Source organism: Falco rusticolus, chromosome 3 (genome assembly GCF_015220075.1).
Source record: "Falco rusticolus isolate bFalRus1 chromosome 3, bFalRus1.pri, whole genome shotgun sequence".
Classification (NCBI taxonomy): Eukaryota; Metazoa; Chordata; class Aves; order Falconiformes; family Falconidae; genus Falco; species Falco rusticolus.
Window position 1 is genome coordinate 21,246,994 of NC_051189.1, and position 12,608 is coordinate 21,259,601.

Consider the following 12,608-nt stretch of genomic DNA (forward strand, 5'->3'; position numbering starts at 1 on the left):
ATCCTCCTGGAAACTGTGCTAAGGTACATGAACAGAGAGGTGATTGGTGACAGCCAACATGGCTTCACTAAGGGCAAATTGTACCTGACAAATTTGGTGGCCTTCTGTGATGGGGTACAGCACTGGTGGATAAGGGAAGAGCAACTGATGTAATCTGTACAGACTTATGCAAAGCATTTGACACTGTCCCATACAGCATCCTTGTCTCTAAATTGAAGAGACATGGATTTGAAAGATGGACCACTTGGCGGATAAGGAATTGGCTAGATGGTTGCACTCCAAGAGCTGCAGTCAATGGCTTGATGTCCAAGTGGAGACCAGGGATGAGTGGCGTTCCTCAGGGGTCCCTACTAGGACCGGTGCTGTTCAACATCTTTGTCGGTGACATGGGTGCTGGGTTTGAGTGCACCCTCAGCATGTTTGCTGATGACACCAAGGGATGCATGCCATCCAGGGAGACCTTGACAGGCTTGAGAGGCGGGCCTGTGCGAACCTCCTGGAGCTCAACAATGCCAAGTGCAAGTCAAGGCAATCCCAAGCACAAATATAGGCTGGGTGGAGAAAGACTAAGAGCAGCCCTGAGGAGAAGGACTTGGGAGAGTTGGCTGATGAGAAACTCAACATGACCCAGCAACGTGTGCTTGCAGCCCTGAAAGTCAAATGTATCCTGGTGTTGCGGTTTAACCCCACCTAATAACTAAGTACCACACACTGCTCACTCACTCCCACACACATCCCAAGAGGGATGGGGAGCAAATCAGGAAAATAGAGGTAAAACTCAGGAGTTGAGGTAAGAACAATTTAATAACTGAATTAAAAGAAAACAAAATAAAAACAATAGCAGTAACAATAAGAATAACAATTATAGTGAAAAGGAGAGAGAAGGGGAGAGGAATAACATCTAAAAGGAAGGGAAGAAAACCTCAAGTGATGCACAATACAGTTGCTCACTACCCGCTGACCAGTGCCCTGCCAGTCCCTGACCAGTGCCCTGCCAGTCCCTGACCAGTGATGGGCAGGCCCTGGCCAACTCCCCCCCAGTTTATATACTTAGCACAGTGGCTTATGGTGTGGGATATCCCTTTTGCTAGTTCAGGTCAGCTGTCCTGGCTGTGTCCCCTGCCATATTTATGGTGCCTCTCCAGCCTTCTTGCTGGCAGGGCCTGAGAAACTGAAAAAGTCCTTGACTTAGATAAACATTACCTAGCAACAACTAAAACTGTCAGTATGTTAACGACATTATTCACACACCAAATCTGGTGGAAGTTGTCCCTGCCCTTGTCAGTGGAGTTGGAACTAGATGATCTTTAAGGTCACTTCCAACCCAAACCATTCTAAGTTACTAAGTATTTGAGAACATGCCTCTACTATGGGCAAGTAATTCTGCTGAAGCATTTGATACTAACAGAGAGGACTATGGAACAGACAGATCATTTTTTTCACCTAATGTAAGATTTTTTGAGAACCACAATTATCAGTGATATACTTACTATTAGCTGCTATTAAGATAGCTCATGTATGTTCTCTAGAAGAAGTCAGTCTAAACTAACATCCTTGTTTGACAGCTATTCATACAGAAATGTAATACAATGAACGTACCCTACTGAATATTAAGCAAAAGCAAATTCATATTTAAGATAGAGTTGAAGGAGATTAAGACTAGAATTGAGAGATAGATAAACAAAGGCTACAGAGAGTCATGAATAGGAGTTATTAGGATGAAAAGCAGTTAAATGAGTGGGTCAGGAAACGGTATTAGGATTAGTTTTGTTTAATGATATCATAGTTTTATTTGAAATAATTTTACGTTCATTTACTGTACTTCCAGTTTTTGGAAATTACTGTCAATATAGGAAAGGATCAGATTATCATACAAATAGGTGTTGACAATCTTTTGGATTAGTGTGATAGAAATGGGATAACACTTTGGTGGTAGAAATTGTTGTCTTTCTGCCTGAGAGTCATGGAAATGAGGAGGGTTCTGGAGGTACTGCGTGATTTGAAGAGAACAATGCCTATCAGTATGGATGCAGTAGGCTAATATGACTCCCAAATACAGCAGAATCATTAGTAGAAATGAGAAAATATTAGTATCGCTTTGCAAAATATTCATGATTCTTTAATATGGTCTGTCTACCCATATTCTAACATTAAGAATTTAGACTGGAATAAATATAGCAAAGAAACCTCCATGTATTCAAATATTAAGGGCATAAAAGAGACACCCCATTATCCCTAATGCACACTAGATTGTCATAAACTATAAAATATATCTATTATTTCTTAGTGTATATCATGCATATCTCTGAGCATTTGCTACCCATAGATTTAGATCAACAAAGCAGCTAAGCAAGAAAAGTAAAAGAGTTGCCTAGATAAGTAGGATCCTAACAAGAACATAAACACAGTTGCCAGATTTATGGCTGTGAGTGCAAGATTCCTTCGTTCCACCCTTAAGGCAGAACTGCTTTGCCAAGTCAAAGAAAAGAGATGAAAGAGCGCTAAAGCATTGGGGAACTCCCTGGGCCTAGCAAAGGGTAGAGTTAGACAAATGGCCTAAAGCTGCCCAAAATTCGCTAGTGCAGGAAGAAGGGTTACACTGTACACGTCAATGGACTTCTCTGGACTTCAGTTAACATCTCTGTGAAGGACTGTACTCAGCCTTTGGTGTCACTTCAGTTCCTCAGAGGGATGTAGCATTTACAACATGAAATACAGTAAGCCAGAGAAATAAATTAATCCTTGGGTATGTTTTCAACTATTCTGTATGTGACTGACATGCAATTTTTGGTGTTGAGGCTATGGCATGTAATATGTATGGAAAGTAACCTGGAAAATCAGGAAGCCTGAAATCATTATACCTGAAGGTTATCTAGTAAGAAGAAAGAAATATGCAATCATTTTCATTGGCATCTGTTACTGTGTAGCCTGGAGATGGTGCTGCCAGCCATTTGGAGAATAACTGTTTTTTTGTATAAGTATATAGAGTTCCAATATTGCCTTAGGGATTTTTAAAGTATTATTGTTAATTCAGTTTTCATTTGCCAGGTATATTTTAAATAGGTGCCAAGAGGCAGATATGGTTGTTTGGATTATCATGGGTAGGCACTTCAGGAGGAAAAGGATTTTTAAAGGGGCATTCATTTTGATGGTGGTGATTATTCTAACTGCCTCATAGCAAAAGCAGACATTATCCTCTCTGTGAATCCTTTATGAGTTTTATTCTTTGGGAAGAGGGAGTCTTTTCACCGACTGTTGTTTTAAACTAATGGAAACTCTTGATTTTATTTATAAAGAAATACATTTTCAAAGTCCATGTTCTAGTGAATAGGTGTTATCATACTATATCTGTGGTATTTATCTACTTGCCATCAGTGACTAATCCTGTATCATCCTAAAAACACACAGCATTGATTTTTAGGAATGTAAAATATGGTATTGTTTGCAAATAATAAATTTTATTTGCTACTGTCCTTCTTTGCTGCATCAATCTTACTTTCTTTCATGACATTCATATAATTCCTGTTGATACAAACAACTGTAAGACATTCTCCTAGATTCAAGTCATTCACCCATACTTTAAAACCAAGAGGCAAAGACCATATATCTCATCCAGGAAAAGGATTATAGAAAGATTGCATTAGTTCTGGCTAGTGATTTTGAATTGCCTTTTAAACTGCATACAGTTGTTAATAGAAATATTACTACTGTTAAATATACCTTAAAATGGTTAAGTTTAGATCCTTAGTTACTACTAAGATTTCTCACACATAAGAAACAACATTATTGCTTCAAAAGCTATAGATAGGGCTGTGTTAAATGTAATTTTAAACTTTTCCTCTTTGGCAACAAAGGAAAGGTTTTGCTGCTTATCCTGAAGATTTTGAAAAGTAAATAAAAGCTTCCCATAAATCATGAACGTGTAATATAGCATTTGCTGCACCATACAGTGGGGTTGGGTTTTTTGCCTTGAAGATATCTGAAGTGAGCACCTTCAGAGGTGCTCAGCACTTGCAGCTGCAACTGGCACCTCCTCAATCCATTTAGCTTATTTTATTTATTATTTATTCTATAGAACAAAATTACAAATATTAGGATTACAAAATCAAGAACTCAAGAATTAGGTAATGAAATAATGTCTGGATTGAAGTTGTCTGTACAATCTTTCTTTGAGTAGATGGCAGTAACAAATGAAGTTGTTATAGACAAGTATTGCAGTTTCAATCTGCCAGAGAGAATGTGATTCTGATCTTGGTCCTTCCACAGATGTAGTTTCATGTTTATGGTCAACAACCCTTTTAAAATATAACCTTCACAGCTGTCAACTTGATCTTTCTTTCCAAAATGGTAAGCACTCAGAAAGGTGGTTGCAAATCAGTAAATGTATATCATGTAATGCCAAACACACCACAAATCCAGATTTTCCATTGGTTTCATGAATTGTCCGTATGCTGCTGATTTGTGAGCTCTATGGTCCTACGTCCAACTGTAAGAGCCAGGTATTATCATCCAGTACTCCACAGTATTTATGTGAAAAGCCACTGATGTCCATTAAACAGCTTCATATTGCAGCAATGAAAACCAGCAATGAGCAGATGAGGTGAACTAATAATTCAGTTTTCGCTGTACGTCTGACTAATCTGCAGGGAAGGCTGGGTGAGGTCAGGTTTTACACTAAGAAGAAATTGAAACACTGGTTGGAAAAGGGAGCAGTATCTATGAAGGAAGAAGGGATTGTATGGAGATGGGAAAAGGGAATCTGAATATTAAAGGCAGTCTTAATGTCTAAACATGACATATGTGTACATGTTTATGCACTGTGAATGTGCTAATTAGGTTTTTTCTGTGTAATCTTAATTATAGCTTTTCTAAACAATGTTCATTTGTCCTTCTGATGCTAACTTTCTTCTGACCTGTGTCGTTTCAGAAGAGAGCATATATCAAAAGGATATCACGCTGCTAATCACCAGTAGTGCTATCCAAAGCTGTCTTATTGGGAAGTGAGTGTGGGTCCACTTTGCAGAAAAGACACTAAAGAACTGATGTCCACTGTAGCCATTTTGTAGATTTACTTCAGACTAGCTCTCATCTGTCCCATGGACTGGCTGCCATTAAAGAAAGGAACAGGTTCAGGATGCACCTTTTAGTTTACTTCCACCCAAAAGGAGCCCGGTTTGCAACCCCTCCCCAATGATAATCATACTACAGAAAGTGGGGATTATTGGAGATTTATTTCAAAATCCCAGATACTATTGCGAAGCCAGTCTTTATACCAAACACACAAATCCCTACTTCTAGCACAAATCCCTACTTCTAGAGCTACCAGAGCAACTGATAGCAATACTATGATGTCAGTCTCTCTGTGGGCATACGAAACAACAGATGTCACAGGTACAGGCAGGCAGCCAAGGGCTAGTAAGACTTGAATTAATTTAATTCTGTTCTAGGCACTGAAGAAGGTGTTTAACTGGGTGTAGACTCTTCAGCCAGTTTTATTCCAAGTCTGTCTGTCCTCTCTTTTCTAATGACAGTGTCCCCTGCCAACTACTTTAATATAGTTCCAACATGCACTTCTTATTTCAGTTTCACTCTTCTTGCTCAGCCACATCCTCACTCTGTTCACTTACAGGGAGAAGTAGCTCATCTTTCTCCTGCATCCTCATACAATCTCTCTTCTTTCCTGCCTCATCTCTGCAATTCCTGAGCCAAGATTTTTCATTAATGTCACAGAGACAGATGGTTTCTGATGAGTATGCAGGATACAACTAAACTATTTTAAAAAAAGTACTTTTTCCATTTTTCAAAGGAGAATAAAACCTCGCAGATAAATTAGCAATGCCTAGTATTTTCAACACAGAATGGCAGACTGAGGAAATGTTTTTAAACAGAGACATGTTTAACCTAAATAATGTAATAAGTCTGATATTGATAAAGTGTCTGTGCTTGGAAAATATATGTGTTAAAATTACAGTGATAGTTACCAATTTCAAATAATTTATGTTGTTGTCATGAGCCTGAAGAAGAGAATGGCCAGAGTGGCTCTTGGGCTTGTGTTGAACTCAAATTGTGAAAATGCACAAGCACAACTGGCATGACTACTTTGAGTTACTTATGTTGATGTACTACTGATATATATGACTGAATCTAGCCCACAGTTTTAAAGAAAAAAATGTATATAGGTGTCTTAGAAAATGAGAGGTATTAATGACATGGGGTGCTTAGTTGTTGGCTGGGGTTAAACCACGACGGTCCTGTTTGGTACCCAATGTGGAGCTCAAAGGATTCGTGATAATGACAGATTTGATTGGAATGTGCTAGATCGAATTTATAGCTATTATTGCTATTAAGCTATTAGCTGACAGGCTCCTGTGCTTGCCGTGGGGCTTGCTTGCCTTACTGTATATTAGTCTAGTGCTCGTTAGTGACTCTTTTTGCTTTTACTGCTTGCTGTACTGCTTATCATCTTCCTCTGCTGTGACTGGGAACATCCTGATAACAGCAATGGCGATGCGTCTGGGCTGGCAGATGGCCAGGGCACTGCTGCTGTTTCTATGCAGCTGTACTGGACAGGCTGGAACTCCAGTGTGAAATTGAGCTGAAAGAATTCCAGTCTGTGGATAAGTCCAAGCAGGGGCAAGTGGATGTGTTCACTGCAATGTTAAACCCTATGGTCTGGTCCAAAGGAAGCAGGAGTGGAGATTGTAATGGAAATACTTATAAATTATTGCAATCCAGTATTTGGGTTGCATGTTGTAGGAATTACTATAGCGGGAACCACCTGAACCAGTGGAGGGTAGACCTTACAAGTAGCAGTGCAAGTGCAGCAATGACCTGGCCTAAGCTGGCTTTAGTGCCCAGTAACTCCACACAACATACTTCTACTGTCCTGAGTGACCACTATAACAGATGGACTCCAAAGTCATGGACTAAATTAACTCAGGGGACATTTTGTGGACATTTGTGGACATTTTACAGGCATTTTATAGGGTGGCCCATAGACTAGGGGAATGATATCTGTGTATTATATCAAAGGATGGGAAGGGGGTGATAGTTAATGAGATTGTATTGGATAGTGTGGAACCTGTGCATGATGTAAATGGTATGGAATAAGGGGTAGAGAATGTGCTGGGTTTGGCTGGGGTAGAGTTACTTTTCTTCACAGTAGCTAGTATGGGGCTGTCGTTTGGATATTTGCTGGAAACAATGTTGATAATATAGGGTTGTTTAAGTTACTGCTGAGCGGTCCTTACAAAGTCTAATGGCACCTAGAGATTTGTCCTGAGGCTGGATAGTTACGGGTGGCACGGTGAATGGGATAGTATGGGCAAGTACCTAGGACAGTGGGAACCTGCAGTGTTTCAGAACTTCATCCCTGAACAAGTACAGAATCCTGAAAAACTAGTAAAATATTTGGGGAAAGTATGCCATCACCCTGGAACTTCCAGAGAGACATAAATCACTGCTGTGTTGGGGCCTGGCCCATGCTGCTTGAGCGCTGCTCAACACTGTTCAGTACCCTCAAGGGGAAGAGAAGGTCCCTGTGTCTGATGACAAAATGACAGGAAAAGGACAGTTGTGGTTTAACCCCAGTCAGTAACTAAGCATCACACAGTCACTCACTCACTCCCCCCTGGTGGAACAGGGGAGACAACAGTAAGGTTAAAAGTAAGAAAACTCATGGATTGAGATAAGAACTGTTTAATAATTAAAGTAAAATTTAATATAACAACAACAATGCAATGAAAAGAAAAATAAGAGAGAGAAAAATAAAACCCAATAAAAACAAGTGATGCAAATGAAAAACAATTACTTACCACCAACCAAATGATCCCCAGCCTATTCCTGAGCAATGGGCCCCTGGACAGCTTTTTCCCTACTTTATATGTTGAGCATAATGTCATATGGTATGGAATATCCTTTTGGCCAGTTTGGGCCAGCTGTCCTGGCTACATCCCCTCTGAGCTCCTTGTGCACCCCCAGCCTCCTTGCTGGAGGGGCAGCATGAGATGTTGAAAAGTCATTGACTTAGTGTAAGCACTGCTCAGCAACAACTAAAATCTTAGTGTGTTATCAAGTTTATTCTCATCCTAAATCTGAAACGCAATACTATACCAGCTACTAGGAAGAAAATTAACTCCATTCCAGCTGAAACCAGGACAATATCCACTCCTTATTCTATACCATCTATATCATGCCCAGGTCCCAAACTTTCCAATACATCCCAATTAATCACCACCATCCTTTCTGTCCTTTGATATATACACACAGATATAATTCCCTTAGTCTATGGGCCATCCTTCTAAAATGTCCAATGAGTTCATTTAGCCCATGACTTTGGGCTCCATCTGTCATAACAGTCATTCAGGGCAGAAGAGATGGTGTGTGGTGTTGGATTGTCACATGCTGAAACCAGTTTGGGTTTCATGACTGCTGTACTCATCCAGTTCTATTGTCACTGCACTTTGCTCAGTTTCATTCTTCATTAATCTGGGTAATTCTAACAGTAATTGATATGGCACATAGCAACTATAGTAGTGATGACATACAGTATTATATAGCAATTAACATCACATAATTCAAATCATTGGCTAATCTCATCCAGAATCAAATTGCCTTGAGGCACACACCGGACTTCACCACTCCAGATTTCCCACTGAGTGTACTTGGGTCCTGGAGCAAAAGCAATCACACAGATGCGTTCACCTTTGCCTGAGGCAGGAAAAACCCAGATTGTCTTCCACAGCATCTTCTTTATGTGCATTACAGGGGCTTTATCCCCTTCTACAGCATGTAAACGTTTTGATTGGTGAGGGCAAGCTTGATTGACAGATCCCCTACTGTTGACTAACCAGGTGGCTTTTGCTAAATGTGTATCCTGATGTTTGAAAGTCCTGCCACCCAGCAGCACAGAGAGACAGGAATGGGGGTTATGGTCAGGTCATTACACATTGTCTCTGCCTCTCCTTCCTCCTCAGGGGGAGGGCTCCTCATACTCTTTCCCTGCTCCAATGTGGAGACCGTCCCATGGGAGACAGTTCTCCATGAAATTCTCCACTGTGAGCCTTCCCACAGGCTGCAGTTCTTCATGAACTGCTCCAGCCTGGGCCCCCCATGGGGTCACAAGCCCAGCCCCAAACCTGCCCCAGCCGGGGCTCCTCTCTCCATGGGGGGTCACAGGCCCTGCCAGGAGCTGCTCCAGCGCAGGCTGCCCGTGGGGTCACAGCCTCCTTCGGGCACCCCGTGCTCTGGCGTGGGGCCCTGCACGGGCTGCAGGTGGGGATCTGCTCCCCCGCCACCCTCCATGGGCTGAGGGGCACAGCCTGCCTCAGCGGGGGCTGCACCACGGGCTGCCAGGGAATCTCTGCTACAGCACCTGGAGCACCTCCTCTCCCTCCTTCTGCATTGACCTGGGTGTCTGCACTGTTGTTTGCTCTTACGTAGGCTCACTCCTCTCTCTCCCACTGTAATTGCTGTTGGGCAGCTGTGTAATTCCACACACCCCTACCCCCACCCCCCCTTCTTAACCATGTTATCATAGAGGCGCTACCACAGTTGCTGATGGACTCGGCCTTGGCCAGCAGTGGGTCTGTCTTGGAGCCGGCTGGCATTGGCTTTGTTGGACATGGGGGAAGCTTCTAGCAGCTTCTTATAGAATCTACCCCTGTAGCCCCTCTGGTACCAAAACCTTGCTACGCAAACCCAGTACACCATCCTAAAGGGATACATCTCAGGCGCTGATCATTGATGTATGGTGCTGTTGTCATCAATCATGCTTAGAAATGTACTTTCTAAAATTCAGCATCTACTGAAATGACTAGTAAGTAAGTTACCTCTGAATCTTATTAGTTAAAAATTAAAATTACAAAGGACCATCAGAATAACATTGAATATTAGTGTTGTGTTAATTTTGAAAGACAGTGAAAGTCATCCTTTGTCTGAAGACAAGATATTCTCCGGTGGGATAATGACTCTGTTACATGGGTAAAAAAACAGTCGTTAATTTGAACAGTGGGAGAGAAAAGATGAGAGATTCATGAGATAGATACTAGAGCATGAGGAGCCCAGGTAATGATGGTGAAATATCCCAAGTCCTCTACATTTAAGACTGGTTCAACCTTTTCCTATATTTGCCAGTATTTCTACCGTGTTTTCTTTTTTTCCTACTTTATTCTGTGTTTTCAGATTGGTCTGAAGTAAACTGATGCTGAGCCTACCAATACTGGACATAAATGCTTAAAATGGCTGTTAGAGTCCATAAATCACTATTGTAGATCTGCTCCTTACAATACAATGAATGAGAGTCTGTCGGGAGATACAGATTAAAAATGGGATATATCTACTTAATTATGTGAGTTGGGAAAAATGCTGAGAGTCATCAATACTGAGAGCAAATTAATAAAGCATGAGATATTGGCAGTTAGACTGTAAGACACCTGTGGTGTGTTAAACCCAGTAGGCAGCTAAGCACCACCCAGTTGCTTGCTCACTCTCCCCAGTGAGATGAGGAGAGAACTGGAAGGGCAAAAGAGAGAAAACTCTTGGGTCAAGATATAAGCAGGTTAATAAGTGAAGGGGGAAACCCCCCCACCCAACAAACAAACAACACAAAAATACCCACCAGGTTGTGCAAAAGCACTCACTCACCACCAGCAGATCAATGCCCAGACAGTCCTCAAGCAATAGCAACTATGGGAAAACTACCATCCAAGTTTTGTTGTTCAGCATGATGCTATAATAGTGTGAAATATCTCTTTGGCCATTTCAGGTCAGCTTCTCTGGCTATGTCCCCTCCCAGCCTATTCACTGGTGTGACAGAGTAAAAAACAGAGAAGGCCTTGATGTTATGCAGCTGCTGCTCAGCAACAGCTAAAAGATTGGAGTGTTATCAACACTGTTTCAGTCACCAGTCTAAGACATAGCACCGTATGGGCTACTGTGAAAAAAATGAAATTTATGCCAACCAAACCCAACACAACAGTTCAGAAGTCACCTCTGGCTCAGGAAGTCCTGACATTTTTAACTGTTGGAAGCTGGGTGCTTATATCTTCTCTAATGTCTCATTTCTTATGCATTTCCTAAGAACCTGCTGCTAGGGCAGAAGAGATGAACTTTGTGCCTCCCTCCAGTAAGACTGTTCTTCAGATAGCTGTACTTCATCATCTTCAGAAGATGTAGTCCACTAAGACCACATGGTGATTAAGAACTAATTTGTAGGACAATATTTTAAGGTAGTATAAGCCTAAAACGAACTACTGGACTGATTCTACCATAGTTTACCTTGCTTCAAGTATTATTTTATTTCACTGATAATGTTCTACAGCACCATAATCTGAATAGGTCACAATATTTTCAGCTTCTCTCCTTGTAAGAAAATGGTATTTATGCATATATACTTTCCTCATAATTATATGGGGGATTTTGAGTTCTGTTTTTTTAAAAGGCAGGGTATATTCTTATTGATGTAAAGGATAGGTGTTTTATCACCAAAATACCTGCTATAATCAAGAAAATATGGATGCAGAGCACATACAACACAAAAAGGCATCACCTGTGATGATATAATCTATTGTATTGAAAAAAAAAAAAAAATCACAAGGCAATAAACAGAGCCCTGTCAGAGTTTGTAGCTGACTGGCTTCTTATTAGCTTAATGTCTTTGTACATACTTATTGACAATATGAAGTCCTCTTCCCTTTCTAATACAGACAACACAATGGCATGTTAGACAAAGACCTAGCAGCGGTACAGGGGTGTGATAAAGGACTGATTGATGTTCTCTTATTTCTTCATTTACCCACCTTTCTGCCTTCAATATACATAGTGCCATCTGAGAAAGAGATACCATGTACTCCAGAGTTTTTCAATCAATCTTACCTTTCTTCAGCCTCATTAAATCACTCAGTTCACTGCTGTGAAAATGATTTGAATGTCTCTGTTTGTTAAAATCTATGATACCCCGACTGTGTAGGGAAACAGTTTAATTTTACTACAAACTGGTAGCTACTGTGGACTTCATAAATTTAAAACAAATCAGGTGTGAAGGTTATTTATTGCTTGACAGATTGAACATGTTTTGAAAGGTTTCTTAGAGTGCCTTGGTTTGAACCATATTGTACTCGCCAAAATGCTTTTGGATAGTTTGATTTTTATTTGGTTTTAAGTGTTTGTTTTGGGTTCTTTTTTAGCCAAGAAATTACATAATATGCTTACAAACAAAACCTTTGTTTAAAAACAATTGAAATTGTTACATGTCCAATCAGAAGACAGTTAAAAGCAAAGACTTAACAAGTTTTATTACTACCTGATCAGAGAGTTAGCATGTTCCCTACTAACATATCTCTCCATCCAAATTGCTGTATGCCAACATGCTAATTCTTTTTATACCATGCACAAAACAGAAAATCTCAAGACCACAGGAATATTCAACATATTCAGATATTCTCAGGTGCACCTGTCAAGTAGGCAGATACTTTTTATTTGAAATAGGAAGTTGGTTATTAACATCTTATAACTGCTGCCCAGCAATCTTTAACTCTACTATTGCAGATGCTGTAGATTACAGGAAATGGTAGCACAAAGAAATTAAAATATTAGAGGTGTTAACTTAG